The sequence below is a fragment of the Ochotona princeps genome, chromosome 2 (assembly GCF_030435755.1).
Source record: "Ochotona princeps isolate mOchPri1 chromosome 2, mOchPri1.hap1, whole genome shotgun sequence".
NCBI lineage: Eukaryota > Metazoa > Chordata > Mammalia > Lagomorpha > Ochotonidae > Ochotona > Ochotona princeps.
This window is the reverse complement of record NC_080833.1, coordinates 57,133,065-57,146,448: the sequence shown is the minus strand read 5'-3', so window position 1 is coordinate 57,146,448 and position 13,384 is coordinate 57,133,065. Positions and strand designations below refer to the sequence as shown.

Genomic DNA, 13,384 nt, shown 5'->3' with positions numbered 1-13,384 from the left:
TCCATAGTGCTTGACAGGCGACAAGGTACACAGTCATCTAACTCTGATGACTAATTACTATCATAACTATCCCATGAGATTCAAACATATCTTGTAATGAGCAAGATAATACTGAATGATGTGAAATCAGTGACATTCCAAAGTTGCGGAGTGGCAAAGAGAAGTTCATCATTTACAAGACATCACCCACGTAGAGAGCAAGTCACCGAATATGATACACTCAGAGCTTGTTAGCTGCCATTACCATTAATTCCCAGGTCTTTGTATCCCAAAGCAAACAACACTCCTGCTGACACATGTAACTGGTCAACAACTTCTGAAGGGAACTGCCCTGAGGCCTTAATGTAACCAATGTGTCTTTTGTTTTTTTTTTTAATATTCATTTATTCATTAATTACATTGTATTACATGACACAATTTCATAGGTACTGGGATTCCCCCCCTTCACCCCAAACCCTTCCCCCATGGTGAATTCCTTTGCCTTGATGCATAACCACAGCTCAAGTTCTGTTGAGATTCCCTAATTAAAAGCTCACACCATACAGAGTCCAGCATCCCACTTGTCCAGTTCAAGTTCAACGACCTCTTAGGGAGGCCCTCTCAGGTTTGTAGGCAGAGCCAGCAGAGCGTCACCTCGATCAATTAGAAGCTCCAACATATCATCAGCAACAGTCCAGGTATGATGAGGCTGGTGCAGAGTCCACTGATTGACATAGTCCATCTTAGAGTTTCCCCTTGTCCAGTTTAACGCTGGAAGCATATAGCTGAGGTGGTTGATTGATCTACTCCATTTTCCATCTTGTCTTGGTTAATGCTTTGATTCCTCCATTTTGTTTAGGGGAATCCCCAAAGAAACTTTGAGGCATTCCCAGTCCAGGCTCCTACATGTACTACTAGTAAGCACAGTGCCCACCACCGTCCATCACTCCGATCAGCTGGTGGTTTTAACCCCTGGGTTGGTTCTGTTCTGAGCCCCGGCCTCCATTGGAACCAATGAGTATCGCATCTCTCCCCGGCTCTGCCCATCACACTCTAGTCCCTCACCTAAACCAGTGGGAGGTGTGCTGGTCGGGTGTTGCATTCCCTACTGGCACAGGCCATTTCACCTTGGCATTTTGTGTTTTGGACTGGTTTTTTTTTGTTTGTTTTTATCGCAACCAAACCCGGCCAGGCCCCCACACAGTTTCAGCGCTTGGGCTTGCCAATGGATGACGTGAACTGACTCAGCCTGGTCTGCCCCAACCCGAGCCAAGTGTATGCCAGTGGGTCACATTCCAAAGCCTCTTCTGGGTTGTTTACCTCCATGCTTCCTGCGTTTATTTGTAGGGTCAGTGTCCTGTCAGAGGAACTGTTCAGATTCCTCCCTCCGACTCCTTCCTGGTGTCGGGCTTCACGCATTCCAGCAGGTCCTTCGGCCAGCTCCGCTCTTCAATCCATTCTGGTTCCTGCTGTTGAGAGTTTCAGCCCAGCCACGGCTCGTCCATACCCACGTATATCTCATATATGGCTCAGTTGGGGTTGAGGCCTAGCCGAGCCTGTCCCACATCTATCCTGGTCCTCCAGAGCACCAAACTGTGCTGTGGTCTAATCTGGCACAGTGCGTCAAGTCTGAATCCATATTTGTGCCAAGGGATTACAACTGTGACCCGTCCAGAACTCAGCCCCCTTCCAGTTCCTGCGCCCCTTAGTGGTAGGCTCCATGCAGCCAAGGCCTCCCCCACGCTCCCCAACCAGGCCTGTTGCCAGCCAGTGTTAAGTATGCCAGAGGTTGCTCTGGGTCAGCCCAGAGCGCCCCATAGACTGTCATGCCTCCTGCATAGACTCCACCGGCCCTTCTAAACCGTCCAATGGGGTCAGAGTTTCCAGGGGATTGGTCCACGCATGCCTCACACATTCTAGCCCCGAGTATAGTTCTCGAATGCCAGTCAATGTCATAGTCCTGCCTTCTGTGACCCCTCTGCTGCTGCCTCATCCTATCAGGTAATGGGGTATCCTGCTAGACAAGCCCGGAATTTTGCCTTTTGAGTGAACTAATGTTGGCAATCGGCACTATAAAGTGACTACAGGTTCTTCAGAGGAAGATTAACTGCCATTGAAAATCTTAAGGACTAATACACATTCTCAGAGTACTGTGGGTTCAGCATGGAGCGTCTCATGCAGCATATCAAAGAAACCAAATTCCAGAACTTCCTGGCCGGGCGGCCAACAGGCACAGCCTGGCGCCAAATGGCGCACTGGCCGCCCGAGAGCCTCACACCCCATGTATGTACGTACGTGGTGGAAAGCTTGGCTGTGTTAGGCTGGAATCGTGGCGGGGACCAGAGTACCCGGGCCACATGGCTGCCCGGGGTCAAGCCGCTTGGGCCCCCGCCTGGATCCTACTAGCTCCTCCCACGCTCCAGCCGCATGGCGCGCTGAGGCGTTCCCAATCCGCTCCTCAGGGTCCCAGGACAACCTCCCCACTCCCAAAAGGAGGCCATCAAGCCAGGACCCCGGCAAATCAGGAAGCTGCCCAAGAGCCTCTCACCCCATGTCTTTTGTTTTTGTTTTTTGTTTTTTGTTTTAAAGATTTATTTATTTTATTACAAAGTCAGATACACAGAGAGGAGCAGAGACAGAGAGGAAGATCTTCCGTCCGATGATTCACTCCCCAAGTGAGCCACAACGGCAGGTGCACACCAATCTGAAGCCAGGAACCAGAAATCTCCTCCGGGTCTCCCACACGGGTGCAGGGTCCCAATGCATTGGGCCGTCCTCAACTGCTTTCCCAGGCCACAAGCAGGGAGCTGGATGGAAAGTGGAACTGCCGGGATTAGAACCAGTGTCCATATGGGATCCCAGGACTTTCAAGGCGAGGACTTTAGCCACTAGGCCACGTAGCCGGGCCCTAATGTGTCTTTTGAATAGACACCAAACCAAATTCACTTTGAAAAGCAAGGGAAATTAATTTTTCAGGACCACACACCTCTATCCTATTTGCTTAGGAAATCTTTCTGTCAATATTCTATTCTGGGGCCTGGTGCTGTGACCTAATAGCTAAAGTCCTTGCCTTGAACTGGTCAGGATCCCATATGGGTGCCGGTTCTAATCTCGACAGCTCCACTTCCCATCCAGTCCCCTGCTTGTGGCCTGGGAAAGCAGTCAAGGACGGCCCAAGGACTTGGGACCCTGCACCCATGTGGAGACCTGGAAGAGGATTTGGGCTCCTGGCTTCGGATTAGTGCAGCTCTGGCCATTGCAGTTACTTGGGGACTGAATCACTGGATGGAAGATCTACCTCTCTGACTCCCCTCCTCTCTGTATACCTGATATTACAGTAAAACTAAATAAATCTTTAAAAATATATGTTCTATTCTTATGATCAGCAGCCTGGTCATCTGGAAGTGGCTTGCTTCCCACATACTTTTTTTGCATTTTTATTGTATAATTTTTAAAAATTATATCTGTAATAAAAGAATGTATTAATTTTTAAAAGTTTTACTTATTTTTGAGTATTGTTTGCTAAATTGAGACCTCTGATTAGCATGGGGAGTCAGGAATGGAGGAAGGTGGATGTGTGGAACAAATGTTTTGATTTTTTTTTCTCCTATGTCTGCAAAGGAGGAGCACAAGGTGGCTGTTCCTTGCTATCAATTTATGTTAGCATCTGGGGATGGGATACAGTCATTTGATATTTTAGAGATCACAATGTTGGAGAGAAATGTTCCAAGAGTGTTACTTCAGTGATTTTGATGGTTCTGAGAAGTTTTTTGGTTTCATTGTTCCAGGGTTGAGAAAATCTTTTTAAGTCTATTGGTTGACAAAGTTCACCTTAGTGCATCACAGACCTAGGAACAAAGTGTAAAGCTCAGTCAGAAGAATTGTCTAAACTGTTCTCCTCTTCCATCCTCTAACAAGGTAGTAAACATTCCCTGCTGGCCTAGATGATTTGGTTGTCATATCTCTGGTGTGCATCTGGGCATGCTGTCTACTGCACAGGCATCAACAACTGAGGAGGCCAAGTCATGATACATACATTCCAAGGATGGACCGCATATCTTGTGATTCCTGGCTTCCTTGTAGCCAGGGTTTGAGTAAAATCGTCAACTTGGGAAATCCACCAAAGGACTTCTCCTGGGGTAACCTCGGGCTTGACTCTTTGGTGCACCAACCAGTGCAGGATCAGGTTCGGTTTGACATTTAGATCAGTCAATGCACAGACTGGTGGATGTAGGTGTCCAGTCAGTTCTGCTCCTGCCTCATACTTCACACACTGAGGGATGCTGCTGCCAAGATAAGCCAGTCCACTACAGATCCTGCCCTTGTGCAAACCAGTGTTGCAGCAAATTTGACGTAAAACACAGCATCAACCTTGTTTCTTCTTCCACACGAAAGAAAAACAAAGCAGGATTTGTTTAAGAAACAAGAGGAGAGGGCCCGGCGGCATGGCCTAGTGGCTAAAGTCCTCACCTTGAAAGCCCCGGGATCCCATATGGGCGCCAGTTCTAATCCCGGCAGCTCCACTTTCCATCCAGCTCCATGCTTGTGGCCTGGGAAAGCAGTTGAGGATGGACCAAGGCTTTGGGACACTGCACCCGCGTGGGAGACCTGGAAGAGGTTCCAGGTTCCTGGCATCGGATCAGCGCGCACCGGTCGTTGCGGCTCACTTGGGGAGTGAAACAATGGATGGAAGATCTTCCTCTCTGTCTCTCCTCCTCTCTGTATATCCGGCTTTCCAATAACAATAAAATCTTAAAAAAAAAATAAAAAGAAACAAGAGGAGAAAGGGCTCCTATCATATAGACAGGAGAGGGCTCCAAGGAAAGAAATGTCCCCAGATTTCTTGTCCCATAGTGACAAGTGTGCATGTTTCTTCAAAAATAATGTAACTCTGGTTATCTGAATCCTGTTTCAAATGCACTTTAAAGGATTCCTCTAGAAATTATTTTATAAAGCACAAATATACAGCTCTCCCACCTCCCTAATCTGTCAACATGTTTGGAATTTCAGATAGACTTCTTTAAGATAGACTTCTTAATCAGTGTGTTCTAACTCTACATACTCACAATAAATACTGACACGCCGCCTTCATTGTACAAAGACCTATTGGTGTTAAACCTTCAGTGCTTCAAAGAGATTAGGTTTTACTGGGGACATACCACAAACCAGAGATATAAAGCAACCCATCAGTTGAATGTACATGTTGTGTACTGCAAAAGGAAGTGTAGATACTCAGGTAGTTTGCAAAAGAGAGATGTAACCTAGTTTGGAGTGTCAGGGGAAGCAAGGAGTTGGTGTGCAGAGAGAAAAGTATTTGGTCAGGCTTAAAGAGTGGTGAGTTTCACGCAGGAGTGGTGAGATTTACTAGTACGTCTGATCTTGAGTTGAGAAAGCTCTGTAATGACAAGGCTTCCAGACTTTTTAATTGAGCATTCCCACATGACAAGAGGTAATCCTTGGCATTCAGCTATGTTTCCAATTTTTTTCTTCCTTCATTTGCATTATAACTAATGCAATTCTGGGAAAAGTTCTAACGCAAATCTTACTCTTCCAGGTAGTTCTGTTACCTAAGAAATCGGTCCAACAATTGTTATTAATTTTGCCCAACATAAAATTTCATCAAAGATTAAAACTTCTGATCCAAATCATCAAACTCTGTATAGATCTTATGGTATATATCTTAAGTTCTCATTTCTCATTTCTTAAGTTCATGATCCTAACATGAAAACTCATAAAGTGCCATGAAGCTTTTTTATTCATAAGTTTATTAATTTTATTAAGTAAGAGGAAAGCAGAAGTATCCCTCATGGAATCACTAATATGCCTGATATTGCCTGTAACCTACTCAACATCTGTTATCTACTGCTTCTTCTTGCTCATGACTGACAGAACCTAATTGTTTCAGGAAACTGGTTGAAAACATTGCATCCCATATAAGTCAACTTCTTCCTTTTTTCAGCCCAAATAATGAATCATGATGATTTTATTACCTTTGGACATTGTTTGCTTTACTAGTGAGCATACGGCTTAGTTTAAGAAAAGTTTTCTTTATTCTTGGAATAAAAATCTAACATTAGTGAGATAATCTTGTAAGCAGCAGTGACAATGTCAGAAACAGAGATAATGTGCCAAACCTGGCACAAAGAAAAGAGTTTTAGTTATGTCATTATTACTGAGCAGTTTCAGAAATTATATAAGAAGTAAAACCCCATTTATTATTATCAGAATGCTATCTCCCAATGTGATGGCTTGGTTGTTAGGAGGTGGGCCTTAGGGAGTTGATAAGCTTGTGAGTGAAAAGTTGTTTAATGTACTGAAAACTTTCTCAGCTCCAGCTCTGTGCTAAGCACTTTGTACGCATTAGAATCTACTGTTCTTTTAACAACCTTCTTACTAGGATTATTACTACATTTTTAAAAATCAAGGATCTGTGATCCTAAAAGAATTTCCTGAGTTTACACAAAAGGCTATTAGGCATATTAAAATGTACACAAATCCAGAGTGCATGCTTTCATTGTCCGTGGTGCATAGATTCCATTGCTCATAATCTCTTTAGAGACACACCCAAAAGGTTCTATAAGGAAAACAAATAGCATTGCATGAATGGAAATATTTATAAAATACAAGGGATTAATAAGTAAGTACCAACTAAACAAGCAAATATATCAATTAACCAATGATGCCTGGACATTGTATCTAGCAAAAGGGCTACACATTTCTTACTTTCCTAAAAGACTTAGGGGTAATTGTGTATAATTTTTTTACCAGCACACAGCTGTGTTTATCTCCCACCTGGGTTTTCTACATGAAAACATTATTGCAGAATCACTCCTCACAAAAAAATTTCACCTTGGCAACCAGAAAGAGAACAAGCTGTAACTGGAACTACAAAGAATCTCTAATAGAGCAAAATACTTCACAAGTTCCAGCTCCTTGACCTTCCCTTGCGTACTAGTTCTATTGCGGCCAATTCTACTTGGATGTAGAATATTTCTGGAAATGAATGAACACAAGAAATCACAGTGGATAAATAAAAGCATAGCCACTACATTTGAAGCAATGGGTGCTATGTCTCTTCACTTCAAGATAATTGTGTAGATGATAAAGCTTCTAGAATTATTGTTAGGGACCCAGCAGGAAGGCTCAATAGCTAAATCCTCACCTTGCAAGCACCAGGATCACATATGAGTGCTGGTGTATGCCCCAACTGTTCCACTTACCTTCCAGCTCACTGTTTATAGCCCAGGGAAGGCAGTAGATCATGGCCCAAAGCCTTGGAACTTTGCATCCACCATGTAGTCTAAGAAGAAGCTTCTGGTTCCTGGATTCAGATAGTCTAAACTCCAGTCATTTTGGCCATTTGGGGAGTGAGCTAGTGGAAGGAATATCTTTCTTTCTGTCTCCTTCTCTTTGTAAATCTGATCTGTCTTTCCAATAAAAATGAATAAATCTTTAAAAAAATATTCCCAGGAGCCACTGCTGTGACACAGCAGATTAAGTCTGACTTGTGATGCTGGTATCCCAGTATCATGTCCTAGTTACTCAGCTTCCTAATCAGCTTTCTAATGCAACTTGGAAGAAAGCAGAAGATAGACTAAGTAAGTACTTGTGACTTGGCAACTCATATGAGGGACTGGGGTGGAATCTCTGACTCCCACCTTTGCTGACCCAGCCCTAAATGTTTTGGCCATTTTGAGTGAGCCAGAAGAGGAAAGATTGCCCCACATGTGCCCCCACATGGGCCCCACATGGCCCCCAGAGCTGACATTCTGGCATAGTGGGTAAAGCCACCCATGCAAAGTGGGTACTGGTTCAAGTCTAGGATGCACCACTTCTGATCCAACTCCCTACTCAGAGCCTAGGAAAAGTAACAGAAGATGGCACTAAGTGCTTGGGCCCCTTCACCCACATAGAAACGTGGAAGAGGCTCCACATTCCTGATTTTGCACGCCATAGCCCTAGCCATTGCAGCCATTTGGGAAGCAAAATCAGTGGTTGGAATACCTCTCTGTATCTCCTTCCTCCTCTGTAACTCAGCCTTTCAAATAAAAAGTTTATTTACACCTAAAAATAAAAATAAAAATAAAAATAAAAATAAATGCCCCCACATGGCAATCAGGGGCCCAAGCCATCTTCTGTTACTTTTCCTAGGCTCTGAGTAGGGAGTTCGATCAGAAGTGGTGCATCCTAGACTTGAACCAGTACCCATATTGCATGGGTGGCTTTAACCACTATGGCAGAACATCAGCTTCTATTATAAAATTTTAAAATTTATTTATTTACTTTTATTGGAAGGGCAGATTTACAGAGAGAAAGAGATACAGAGAGAAAGATCATCCATCGGTTCACTCCAAAATTGGCCACAACGGCTGAGGCTGAGCCAATCTGGCTTTGGGCCATTTTTGACTGCCTTCCCAGGCCACAGGCAGGAAGTTGGATGGAAAGTGGAGCAGCTGTGAATAGCAGCTAGTGCCCAACCCATGCAAGGCAAAGACTTTAGCTACTAGGCTACCACAGTGGGCTCTCCTATCCTACCTCTTTTTTTTAAGATTTTTCTTTTATTGGAAAGGATATACAGAGAGGAGGAGAGACAGAGAGGAAGATCTTCTGTTCGATGGTTCACTCCTCAAGCAGCCACAACGGCTGGAGCTGAGCCAATCCGAAGCCAGCAGCCCTTCCGGGTCTCTCACACGGGTGCAGGGTCCCAAAATTTGGGCCATCCTCGACTGCTTTCCCAGGTCACAGGCAGGGAGCTGGATGGTTAGCAGGGCTGACAAGATTAGAACCGGTGCCCCATGGGATCCCAGCGAGTGCAAGACGAGGAATTCAACCACTATGCTATTGCACCAGACCCTCCTATCCTAAATCTTAAAGCATTGATGAGGTTAGTAATGAATTATAATGAAAGATGGCTTATGTATGAGCTTGCTAAATACTTAACACAAAACATTGATGGGCAGCAGCGGACTCTAGGACAAGACACAGCTTCAATGACTAAAGATTTTTTTGTAGGCTAAAAGACAAAAGCTGGGAGGTTGGCCAAGGGGACAGTAGCCTCACAAACAGGTGACAGTAGAATTCCCACCAATAACAGTAGAGAGTTTGAAGAAATTACTTTTATGACAAGATATTATCGGTAGAAATTCCAGACTACTTGTGGGAAGATTCTTGTTAGTTGCTGAGTAATCGAAAGCAGAATGAAGATATCTAAGAGAGGGAGTATATGGAAGCTCTTCAGAGGTCAGGATTCCTATTCAAAAACCTGAGACATCAAGAAGTGTTCTACTTTAGGGAGTGTTCTGTGTAAATCTTTGAGTGAAGAACTCAGTTTTATCTTTTAATTTATTTATATTTTTTAAATTTATTTTGTGATACAGTTCTATAGGCTCTGGGCTTCCCACCACCCTTCCCTAAATGCAGATTTACTTATTTACATAAATACTGATTTCCCCTATATAATTACAATACTGCAGTACTTCAAAAACAATCATAAATCCATCATTCTGCTATTTAAGTCTATCTTGACATTGTAGGTATGGATAATGGCAGAGAGTCCAGCATCCTATTGTCAAGATATATTTAACAGTTTCTTTGGAAGTCCATCTTTGATTTGGGAGTAGAGATGCATATTATTGTGTATCTTCACATCTTGATATGATAGTCTCTATTATTCTATTCCTCTAGACGACTATATGTGCATGCATGTTTACTTACATATCTATTGATTTTGTATTTTGCTTGAAGGTTGCTTTATATCAGAGAGAATATATGATATTTGTCTTTTGGGGATTAGTTTATTTCGCTGAGTATAATGGTTTCTAGCTGGGACCATTTCATTGCAAATGGTACGATTTCATTTTTTTTAGTGGCTGGTTAGTATTCCATGGATTAGATATGACATACTTTCTTAATCCACTCCTCTTCGATGGACGCCTCTAATATAGGCCAGGAAATAGGGCATAAACACAGGGCTCTCAAAGTAAAGATATCATGAACACCCTTACTTGTAAGCCACCATATAGCAGATCAATGAAAGCAAGTATTTAATCTAATACCAATCATACTGTGATTGTATCACAGATCAGATTTTTTTGTAAACTTAGCTCAGAAAGCCTTGTAGCTGTAGACTGAAGTGTTTTTTCTTTTTCTTTTTTCTTTTCAATGCGAATCATGATTTGGTGGTTCTACATTATGGAAATGTCACAGCCAGAATAGAAATAGGGCAATTATATCATCTTTACTCTTTTTTTTAAAAAGATTTGTTTATTTATTTGAAAGGAAGCATGGAGAAATAGAGAGAGAAAGAGAGGGAGGGAGACTGTTTCCTTCTCTATACAGCAGCAACAGCCAGGGTTGGGACAGGCTGAAATTAGGAGTCAGGAACACCATCTGAGTCTCTCTGTGAGTGACAGGAACCCAAGTACCTGGACTATCTTACACTGCCTTCCCAGCTGTATTAACAGGGAGCTTGACTGGAAGCAGAGCTCGGGGACTCATAACAGGTGTTAGTGCTACAGGCAGTGGCCTAATATGCTACTCCATAACAAAGGCGCAAGAAATGACATTTTCATTGCACCCAATGACATTGAAGTATTTAGTAAAGACAATTTGTAGCAACAATAGTCTGAAAATAGTGAGTATGAAAGATTTAAACAGCACACTTCTGGTTTCCGGATTTGAAGTAAAGATCGTTGAAAAATATGACATATACAGATACAGCAAAATTTACTTTCAAATGAAGATTCTTTATTAATGTAGTACATGTATTAGAAATACGTATTTTTCAACAAAACAGCTTTCAGGAATAAAGGTAAACATTGGAAAGGGTAAAATAAATCATAATTACAGTTCAAATTCCAAAATGGAATGGGAAGATCATAGAAGTTGAAGTCCACTAAGAAGTTAGCTTAAAAGACCAGTTTCTATCTGACTTTCTGTTACCCAAAATAAAACTCAGGATTTATGGCAACAATGAAGTGGAGGAAACCATAGATTAATCATGTCATGATACCTTGACGCTATTTTTCACACTGCATGTAGCCTTCCCAGCATTTCCTGTCATGAGTTGTCAATTTAAGAATGCATGCAAGGCCTTGCAATCTAACATACCAACTACGAATATGAACAAGGAGAGATCATAATGGCCTTGGGCAAAATGAAATCACCTATCCAACCAAGGAACAATGACAGCAGTTCTGATTAGGCCATTTGAAAACAAGAGTTATGGCTACTTCAGAAACATGGGAGTGTATAGGGCCTGATGCATGGGCTCCAAGCATCAATAGAGCTCAGACATTCGTTGGATTGTATTTGTTCCTGCTTCTGAACCAAATCCCCTTTGGCAAACTGTGTACCACAATAAACTGCTGCCTTAAATAATGCTACCTCTTCTGCTGCTTTTAACTCACCAGGAACAGTGTCTTTTGCAGAGGGATAAAGAACAAGAAGCTGAAAATATCCTTGTAGAACATCAGCGCTGATCATGGCAGATATTTTTAGGACTCGATTGTCTGTCAAATATGAATCACATGGCATGCCACTTTAACGATCTCAGAGCTTGCAAGTCCCTGAAAAGTGACAGCTGCAAATGAAAATTTAGGAGGTTCCACTAGGCAAGCAGAACAATGATCCAATCTATTGGCAGGATCCCCGATCAAAGCAAAGCATCAGTAGAAATGTCAAGCTTAAAATCCTCTTTCTGGAGTTCGACCGGTAGCGGGAACGGAGAGCGGACCCCAGAGAGACCTGAAGAGCCCCACCGCCAGCCTAGTTACCGTCACACCCCTGGAGGAGCGTAGCTGCCAGCCGGCCCGAGTCACCATCACCGCTACTATGAGGAGCGCGGCAGTAGAGATCCAGCAGCAGCCACTGCCCTCAGCGCTGCGCCAACACCAAGCCCGGCACAGGGCAGCAGCGCAGGGAGCAGTGGCCCAGGCGGCTTCATGCCCGCGGGGACAAGAAGATCATCGCAACGAAGCTCTTGGGAATAGTAAAATGGTTCAATGTAAGGATTGGATAAGGCTTCATCAACAGGGATGACACCAAGGAAAAGGTATTTGTACACCAGACTGCCATAAAGAAGAATAACCCCAGGAAGTACCTTTGCAGTGTAGGATATGGAGAGACTGTGGAGTTTGAAGTTGTTGAAGGAGAAAAGAGTGCAGAAGCAGCAAATGTTACAGGCCCTGGTGGAGTTCCAGTACAAGGCAGTAAATATGCAGCAGACCATAACCATTATAGACACTACCCACGTCGTAGGGGTCCTCCATGCAATTACCAGCAGAATTACCAGAACAGTGAGAGTAGGGAAAAGAATGAGGGATCTGAGAGTGCTCCCAAAGGCCAGGCCCAACAATGCCAGCTCTACCACAGGCGAAGGTTCCCACCTTACTACATGCGGAGACCTTATGGGCGTCGACCACAGTATTCCAACCCTCCTGTGCAGAAAGAAGTGATGGAAGGTTCTGACAACCAGGGTGCAGGAGAACAAGGAAGACCTGTGAGACAGAACATGTATCCACGATTCCGCAGAGGTCCTCCTCCACAAAGACAGCCTGGAGAGGACGGCAATGGAGAGGATAAGGAGAATCAAGGAGACGAGACCCAGGGTCAGCAGCCACCTCAACGTCGGTACCGCCAGAACTTCAATTACCGATGCAGACGCCCAGATAACCCTAAACCACAAGATGGCAAAGAGACAAAAGCAGCCGATCCGCCAGCTAAGAATCCCGAGGCTGAGCAGGGCGGAGCTGAGTAAAAAATGCCGGCTTAACATCTCTACCATCATCCGGTTTAGTCATGCAACAAGAGGAAATGAATATGAAATTCCAGCAATAAGAAATGAATAAAAGATTGGAGCTGAAGACCATAAGTGCTTGCTTTTTTGCCCACTTAGTAGATAACTAGAACTACCTGCATTATCTATGCAGCATGGGGTTTTTATTATTTTTACCTAAAGATGTCTCTTTTTGGTAATGACAAACATGTTTTTTTTAAAAAAGCCTGGTTTTTCTCAATACAAAACACCCTTAAAGGTTTTTAAATTGTTTCACATCTGGTCAAGTTGAGATTTTTAAGAACTTCTTTTTAAATTTGTAATAAAAGTTTACAACTTGATTTTTTCAAAAAAGTCAACAAACTGCAAGCACCTGTTAATAAAGATCTTAAATAATTAAAAATTCCTTTTTCAGGTAATGAAGTGCTTTCTGATCTGGCACTTTCAGTGTTAATGCTTAAGAGCTGTAGCTATGTGTCTGGTTAATGTCTTCAAGAATCTGTCACACTTTTACTATTTACTACATTTTAAATATTTTTCCTCCTTAAAATATATGATGGAATAACATTTTAAAAATAGACAAGATGTGACGTATCACAGATTATGTTCTTTGCAGAACTTTGAATGGAA

The 13,384-nt window shown here is 43.1% G+C and overlaps 1 pseudogene; it reads left to right on the top strand.

Annotated features, from left to right (window-relative positions):
- Nucleotides 1–4,024: 4,024 nt before the first annotated feature.
- On the top strand, nucleotides 4,025–12,984 carry LOC101516516 (Y-box-binding protein 1-like; annotated as a pseudogene).
- Nucleotides 12,985–13,384: the final 400 nt, after the last annotated feature.